This window comes from Marmota marmota, unplaced genomic scaffold, assembly GCF_001458135.2.
Source record: "Marmota marmota marmota unplaced genomic scaffold, marMar, whole genome shotgun sequence".
Lineage (NCBI taxonomy): Eukaryota > Metazoa > Chordata > Mammalia > Rodentia > Sciuridae > Marmota > Marmota marmota.
The window spans coordinates 769,612-778,455 of record NW_026000136.1 but is presented as its reverse complement, the minus strand read 5'-3'; positions in this window follow the sequence as shown (position 1 = coordinate 778,455).

Below are 8,844 nucleotides of genomic sequence, written 5' to 3'. Positions count from 1 at the left end.
GTGTCTTTTTGTTTTTAAAGCCTCCAGTTTTGTTCCATTGTCCTTCATGGGGGTAGTTAGCGGCCCTGGCTCTGGTTGGAGTAGGCCAGAGTTCAAACATGCTGTTTTTGGTGCTTATTCTATGTAGCTGCTGGCATGGCAAAAATAGGGAAACAATACCTGCTTTCTAGGTTTGTGGGGATAATGACCTAACATCAGCCCAAGTGTACCATAACCGGTAGCTGCTGTTTCTGAGTTTAACAGAACTGTTTATCTCAATCTCAAATAGCTTCAATATGTCAAATAGGCCTCTGGCAAACCCGTACTTCTGTCAGGGTAGGCCGATTGGTGGCCTTTTCTCCAAGGCTTCCTATTCCGGCCTGCTGGTGGAGGCTGGTCGTCTTATTTATATACTCCAGCAGCTGAGGTGAAAAGGGCTCGCTGGACGGCGACAGAGCTCTGTTCCCGCAGGTTAGCCTGGCCTTGGCATGATAAAGGAGGTGGAGATGGCGAGGAGTCATCGACGGAGTGCACACGGGGCAGTGGCAAAGGAAGCCAACAACCAAACCAGACTGGGTCCGCTTGGCAAAGAAGGGGAGGTAAAGGGATCGGTCCCACCCCCAACCCCTCTTCAGGGACAGACGGAGGTCCTTCTCCATCCAGCTCTGGCCTGCCTTCCCCACTTGCTCCTCGAGAACTTGCATCGAGTTATACCTCCGAGCCGCCTAGAGGGGACCCGGAAGTGCAGGCGGAGGACGCTGAGACCCCTTTGGGGATGAGCGAATGAGTTTCGGGGCTCCGCGGCGATGCGCGGCAGAGACCCCGGGCCCAGAGGCTGCTGTTGTGGCTGCGGGACCCCATTTGGGGTCCGGGTCTGGGTCCAGGCGGTGGGGGGTACCTTCTGTTTCTGCAGGGCTGGCTGCACCCCGCCCAGGAATAGTTGATTTCGCTCATCCTGCTTGGACAAAGAATGGGGCTTCTGACATCTCCTCCTGCGTTGGGAGCCCCCCTCGGGAAAAACGTCACCGTTTCCCGAAATGACTGTGCATCCCTAGTATTCTTTTTTTTTTTTTTTTTTTTGAGGTGGGGGGAGAGAGAAAATTTTTTAAAAAATGTTTATTTTTTAGTTTTCGGCGGACACAACATCTTTGTTTGTATGTGGTGCTGAGGATCGAACCCAGGCCGCTCGCATGCCAGGCAAGCGCGCCACCGCTCGAGCCACATCCCCAGCCCCAAGCATCCCTTGTATTCTATTCTGAAGAATTTTTCAGAGAAGATCTTGTCCTTGGGCAACATCAGACGTTGGACCCAGCCGGTGGAAAGGCCACGTTCTTAGTCTGTGAAAGCACTGTTGGGAGGATCTGCCCTTCCAGCATCAGTTTAACTTGCACCAGTTAACTTGCTTGGCGCTTGGAGAGAAGCTCAATAAATGTGTGAATAAATAAATGCGTGAACTCGGGCTGGGGTTGTGGCTCAGTGGTAGAGTGCTCGCCTAGCATGCATGAGGCACTTGGTTCCATACCACCACATAAATGTAAAAATAAAGATATTGTGTCCACCTAAAACTTAAGAATAAACATTAAAAAAATAATTGCATTAACTCATATCAACTTCCTGGAAAAGATTGGATACCTGACACTCCTGCCCCCTTTACCTGAGGTATAAACTCCAAGGGGGTGCCTCATCCGTGGAGTACAATAGGTCAGCCCACCTGCTATTGAAAATGAGGTTGAACTACTATTTTTTAAAATATTTTTTTTTTTAGTTGTAGATGGACACAATACCTTTATTTTTATGTGGTACTGAGGTTCTAACCCAGTGCCTCACAGCACAAGTTTTGTGCTCTACCACAACCCCAGCCCCAAGGTTGAACTACTTTTATCAGTATTTCTATTTCAATCTGCCAGTTAATCTGGTGCATGGCCATTAAAAAAAAAATGGAGTTGATTATTTAATTGGGGCACAAAGGTTTAGATAATCCACATCATGGCTTATGTTTGGGAATTTTTCTTGCACAAATTTAGTCTTCTAATTATGTTCAGTTTAACTTAATTTAAACTTTCATGGATAATTACTACCAGGTGCTGGTGTTACCCATGTTAATTGTAGGCAAGAGGCCTGACATGGGTGGGTGGGGGGTTTTTAAACAAACCAGGTTGGGCCACTTGCCCCCAAAACCAAACAGTAAAGATAATGGTGAAAAATTGGAAAATAACTTTAGTCAGTATGTCCATATTGGGAAGACAAAGTGAGATCGGGCATCTCAGTCCTGTCTTCAGGGTCCTGAGAGGATCTTTAGGTTTAAGGACCTTAGATGAGCACTCCTCTGGTGATTAACATGCCCGTGTGCAGGGCTAAGCGGGGTCAAGGAGACAGATACAGAATGAAGGTAGAGATGCCAAGCTTTATCCTGCTTTTTGTTACCTACAGGACATCTGCAGGCCTAAATGAAGAGTCACTACTTTTAGAAAAAGCAGCATCTCTAAGTCCCTGTTATGTGGGGACTAAGAGAAAAACCTAATCCCTGTTTATCCATGAATGTGGAGTTGAGGTGGGAATAGTCAGTGATGAAGGTCTATGGGACAATAAGCAATGATGAAGTTCTCAAAAGGAGCTCAGGGCCAACTGGACATTGGATCAGGAAGCATTAAGAAACTCAAGGGCTTGGCTGTGAAAGAATGTATAGTAAAAAAAGAGTCAGATTTTAATTGAGGGGGGATAAGACTTGAGGAGCCAAGTGTCCTTGTTAGCCTGCTTAAAGGACTCAGTTATTCCTGATAGTTCACAGGACTTATGCATTCAGTACATGCTCCATAACCTGATTCTGGATACTCTGCCATGTGGCCTCAACCCCAACTTCAAGGTCTTACTTCACTGTTCTCCAGACAGACCCAGGAAGATTGTTGTGTCTGCACAAGGAAATGCACTACCCGCACTGTGCCTTTGTGTCCTTTTTCTCACGAAACTTGCTGTCCCTATACTACCCTAGCCCTACACATCCCATGACTCAGAGCAGGGCAGTCTTCTCTATGAAGCTTCTGAAACTAAGTAGACAAACAGATGCAAGACATTTACAGGGAAACCTTGAACCTGGTGGCTGATTAAGCAGTAGGGGAAGTTGATACACTTGCCAGTGTTCCCAGTTGTACTGCTCAAACAAAAACAAAACAAAACCTTCAAAACTTTGCTGTTCCCCCCCGACCCCTAGAGAATTCACATTATAGAATAACTGGTGTGACACAACCTGGAATTTCTGAATTCCAGATAAATAAATTTCATTTTTTGAATATTTGATCTATTATTTTTTTTTAGCACCAGCAAACTTGGTAGCAGCCTGATGCTAACCTGACAGTGGATTGACAACTTTCCCCCACAGGCACTTCAGTCTGCTTAATAACGAGTTTTTGGCTGCTTTTATCATTCTCCCAGGGGATAACCCCCTTTCTGTACAATCTGGAGTACAAACCACCAACTGACAGCAAGAGTAGTGTCACTGAAGTGGTCCACACACAGCAAGAGTCTAGGCAATTCCTTGGCTTCTCCACACGTGGATCCCAACACAGCTCCATAAAGTGATGCACCTGTGCAGTGAACTGTGCCTTCTGCTCTTGGTGGCCACCAGACACTTCAGCCCCCCTCAATCTGCCTCATCCAGTTCTGCTCTTGTCAGATCGCAATATTCTTAATCCTTATTCATTTTTCAAAGCAGGGCACAGCTTCTGCTCCTTTAGAACTGTGTTGGGGATGTAGCTCAATGGCAAAACACTTGTCTAGTATGCATGGATTTAATTTCCAGTACCTACAGAAACAAAGCAAGATTTTTTTTTTTTCCAAGTTACCAGTGGCTTAACACACAGATCAGGGCCTTGTGCATGGTAGACAAGCACACTAACACTGAGCCCCACCCCCAGCCACACTCTAATACTGGGCACATTTTTCAACCCTTAGTATTTTCTGTTGATGTGATTACTCTTTGTTACTCTTGTTCCTTGGTTTTAGAAGTGAGGGTTTCTCCTGGTCTACCTCCTGCCTTCTCAGGGCCTCTACTGACTCCTGTTTACAGGTGTGTGTGTGTGTGTGTGTGTGTGTGTGTTCTTTCTCCAAATGGTACTGGAAATAGAACCCAAGAACACTCTACCATTGAGCTACATCCCCAGATTTTTATTTATTTATTTATATTTTATTTTTAAAATTTTTTCTTTTCTCCTTTTCCTCCTTCTTTTCCTCCTCTTCCTCTTCCTCCTCCTCTTTTTCTTCTTCATCAGGGACTGAACCCAGGGGCGCTTTACCTGGGTAAAGCCACATCTACAGCTCCCCCCGCCTTTTTAAAAAAATGTTTATTTTTTAGTTTTAGGTGGACACAATATTTTTATTTTATTTTTATGTGGTGCTGAGGATCAAACCAGTGCCTCACACATTGCCAGGCCAGCGCGCTACCACTTGAGCCACATCCTGTGCCCCCCCATCCCCTTTTTAAAAATATTTTTTTAGTTGTAGTTGGAAACAATACCTTTATTTTATTTATTTATTTTTATGTGGTGCTGAGGATCAAACCCAGCGCCTCACAAATGCTAAGTGAGTGCTCTACTGCTGAGCCACAACCCCAGACTTATCCAGCCCTTTTTAATGTTTTATTTAGAGACAGGGGCTTGTTGAATTGCTTAGGGCCTCACTAAGTTGCTGAGGCTGGTTTTGAACTTGCAATCCTCCTGCCTCAGCCTCCTGAGCCACTGGGATTATAGGCATGCGCCACGATGCCTGGCCTCATGCCTTTTTTTTAAAAAAAAAATTGAGATAGGGTCTGGTTAAGTTGGCAATGGCTGGCCCTGAACTTGCGGTCCTCGTGCCCCGGCCTCCTGAATTGCTGGTGTATGCCGCACACTTGGCTCTAGCTGTTTCTTAAATATCGATTTCCACCAGTAGCATCCCCAGCCCTTTCACTTGTCACTTCTGTGGTTGAGCTACCTTCTTCCATGACTTTGGCTGCTCTTTTAGCTGACTCATGAACATATGCGATGTTGACTGGCATTCACAGGTGCATTTCTGAATTCATTCTTTCCCATCACCTCTCTACCTCCCAAGGTTAATTTTAGTAACTGTTTTTCCCAGATTCACAGAGCCGTGGAGTTATTCTCCTTCCCTGCATATCCAATCAATCACCAAACCTTCAAAGATTTTTCGGGAATATTTTATTCTGTTTTTGCCTGTCACTGCCAATTCCTATTTTTTAGATGATGTTATAGTTTTCCTGCATTGTTAACTTATCCTGTGCTTTCTGACACTATGGCGAATACCTGAGCTAATCAACTTGGAAAGAAAAGGTTTATATTGGCTCATAGTCTTGGAGGCTTCAGTCTGTGATTGGTTGGCCCTGTTGCTTTTGTGCCTGTGACAAAGCAACGCATCACGATGGAAGCTTGTGGCAAAGCAAAATCACTCATCTCATGGCTGGAAGATGAAAATGAGGAAGAGGGTTGGGGTTCCACTATCCCTTTCAAGGGCACATACTCAGTGACCAGAAGACATCCCACTAGGTCTTACCCCTAAGGGGTAAGTTTCCATCATCTCCCACTAGTGCCTCCCTGGGGACTAATCTTTAACCCAGGGGCCTGTGAGGGACATTCTTGATCCAAACAATAGCATATCCCTCTCCCACCCAGACTGTCCTCCACACTGCTGTCAGAATGAACTTCCCTGGACATTAATTTTGATAATGTTATTCTCTACCTGTAGGATAAAGTCTAAAATTCTGAGTGTGGCTTGTAAGTTTTTTTTTTTTTTCCTGATACCAGGGATTGAATCCAAGGGTGCTTAACCACTCAGCCACATCCCCAGCCTATTTTTATATTTTATTTAGAGACAGGGTCTCACTAAGTTGCTTAGGGCCTCTCAAAGTTGCTGAGGCTGGCTTTGAACTCTCAATCCTCCTGCATCAGCCTCCCAAGTCGCTGGGGTTACGGGCACCACGGTGCCAGGTGTAAGTCTCTTCTTTATCTGGTTTTTCCTTATTTTTCTGCCATAACTCTTGCTTCCTTACCACATGGAGCATACATTTTAGTCACATTGAATTTTTTCCTCACTACTCCTTAAACTTAGTATTTCATTTCATGTTTTGGAGGCTTAACATATGCTATTATTTTTGTTAACCTTCTTGAGCATAGTTCAGCTTCCAGCTTACTGTCATTCTTGCTGCCACCCTCAACTCACCTAGGTGGAGGTTGTTATTCCTAATTTTGTGTCTTGAAACACCTGGGTCATATGTGTCCATTATAATCCATCTACCTGTATCTGTGTTATAGTAGTTGGTTCATAGATCTTTATGGATTGAACGAACAGGAAGTGTCTAGGATTGCTGTCACAAATTACCACAACTGCATGGCTTCAAAGAAATGTATGCTCACAATTCTGGAGGTTAGAAGTTAAAAATTTAAGGTGTGGCCAGGCCCATGCTCCAAAGCTCTAGGGAAGGACCCTTCTTTGCCTCTTCCTGTCTGGGGTTCCCAGAAGTCCTTGGGGGCTCCTTGGCTTATAGCTGCAGAACCCCAGTCTCTGCCTCCCATTTCACAGAACTGTCTTCCCTCTGTGTTTGTGTATTTGAATCTCCATGTTTTATCTTATAAAGATGCCAACCACTGAATTCAGGACCTCCTAATGTATTTTGATCTCATCTTAACTAATTACCTCTGCAAAAGACCCTCATGTCCAGGTAGACCTGAGTTTTGGTGGGGCTGAGAGGTCCATGTGCCCTAGTACAAGAAGCATTGCTCTTTTTTTTTCTGTTGTGTGCTTGGATCACATAGCTCTGTAGTTAAACTACTGAAAGAACTTATAGGTTCCTCCTTCCTTTGGCAGATCAGTCAAAGCCACGTGCGGTGGGTGGTGCATGCCTGTAATTCCAGTGGCTTGGGAGGCTGAGGCAGGAGGATCTCAAGTTCAAAGCCAGCCTCAGCAAAAGCGAGGTACTAAGCAACTCAGTGAGACTCTGTCTCTAAATAAAATACAAAATAGAGCTGGGGATGTGGCTCAGTGGTTGAGTGCCCCTGAGTTCAATCTCTAATACCCGCCCCCACCCAAAGAAAAGATCAGTCAAAATACTTTTAAAATCACCTTCACCCATAAGGACATACTTGATTTGCCTCTTATTTCAGAGGGCAGCTCCTTTTTTTCTGTGCTTCTCTAGCTCTGTCCCACATTGGCTAGGTATTCTAGGGTTCCAGCCATCTACCAGAATTTGAATCCAAGTTTTTGACATTTTTTTTTACAAGTAGTTCAGACCCCTGAGGAGATGTATCTCTCTGAATTTAGAGTCTCTGTCCTAAAGATTTTTTAAAGAAATATGTTTTTAGTTGTTGATGGAACTTTATTTATTTATTAATTTATATATGGTGCTGAATCAAACCCAGTGAGTCACACATGCTAGGCAAGCGCTCTACCACTGAGTCACAACCCCAGCCCAGTCCTAAATATTTTTTGAAAATAAATGGTATATTTGGAACCCTCAGTGATTTATACATTTGATTATTTTATTTTTTTCTCTTTCTTTCTTTTATGGTTCAAGATATTGAACCCAGGAGCACTTTACCACTGAGCCACATCCCCAGCACATTTTTAAAAAAATTTTGAATTAAATTGCTTAGGGCCTCACCAATTTGCTGAGACTAGCCTCGAACTTGTGATCTTCCTGCCTCAGCCTCCTGAGTTGCTGGAATTTTAGGTATGTGCCACCATGCCCACTTGGCATAGATTCTTTTCTTGTGGAGTCAAATTTCCTTTTTTAAAAAATATTTTTTTAGTGTTGATGGACCTTTATTTTATTCATTTATTTATATATGGTGCTGAGAATTGAACCCAGAGCCTCACACATATGAGGCAAGCATTTTACCACTGAGCCAAATGGGTTGTTGGGAAATCATTGGGAGCACTTTAAAGTATCTAATGTGTGCAGAGGTCTTTACCCTATACTGGGATTGGAGAAAAAGAAACAGAGGAGAGATGGAAGCATCTAGAGGTAGATGACAGTAAGGGAGTAAGTTGCTTGACACTGAGATTATGGGCTGTGATTTTTGGTCAATACTATGATCATAGAGTGAGGGGTTGAAGTAAAGAGGAGGAATTGAGGCTGAGAGGCCAGGATATGAGAAATATCATTTATACAGATAATGGAAATATTACTAAGAGTTGTGAGAAAGGTGTTGGCAAGGCTAATGAGGTAGGAGATAAATCTGCAAGGAATTGAGAAAGATAACTGAGAGGTCTCTAGATGTCTACAACAGGACAAGCTCTAGCTGCTGGATGGCCAGGAAACAACTGAATTCAGTTTGTTACCATTGAAAACTTGATATCATTACACCAATTTAAACAACCTTTTTAGTGCTGGGCATACAAACTAAAGTTTTGAGCATGCAAACCAAGCATTTTACCATTGAAATACACCCCAAGCCCTTTTATTTATTTTAAAATTTTGGAGACAAGGTCTTGCCAAGTTGCCCAGGCTGGCCTCAAACTTGTGACTCTCCTGCCACAGCCTCCTGAATAGCTGGGTGTGCCATTCCACTCAGCAGGATTTACATTCTTTGACTATGTCAGATTGGCTGTTAGGTCTCTGGCAATGGACCAACTAAAAGGCAGTTCCTCTAGAACATGTGATCCTTAGCATGCTGTGGGAGAGAATGACTGAGTGTTTCATAGTGGAAGAGGCTTTATGTGGGGAAGAACAGAATGAGTCTGGAAAGACAGGGAGAGGCTTGGTGTGGAGATGGAGAAGAAATCCTGTTTTCTGAGCTGGGCCTGGTGGTACAGGCCTGGAATCCCAGAGGCACGGGAAGGCCTTTCTTTCTTTCTTTCTATGGTGATGAAGTTCCTGTT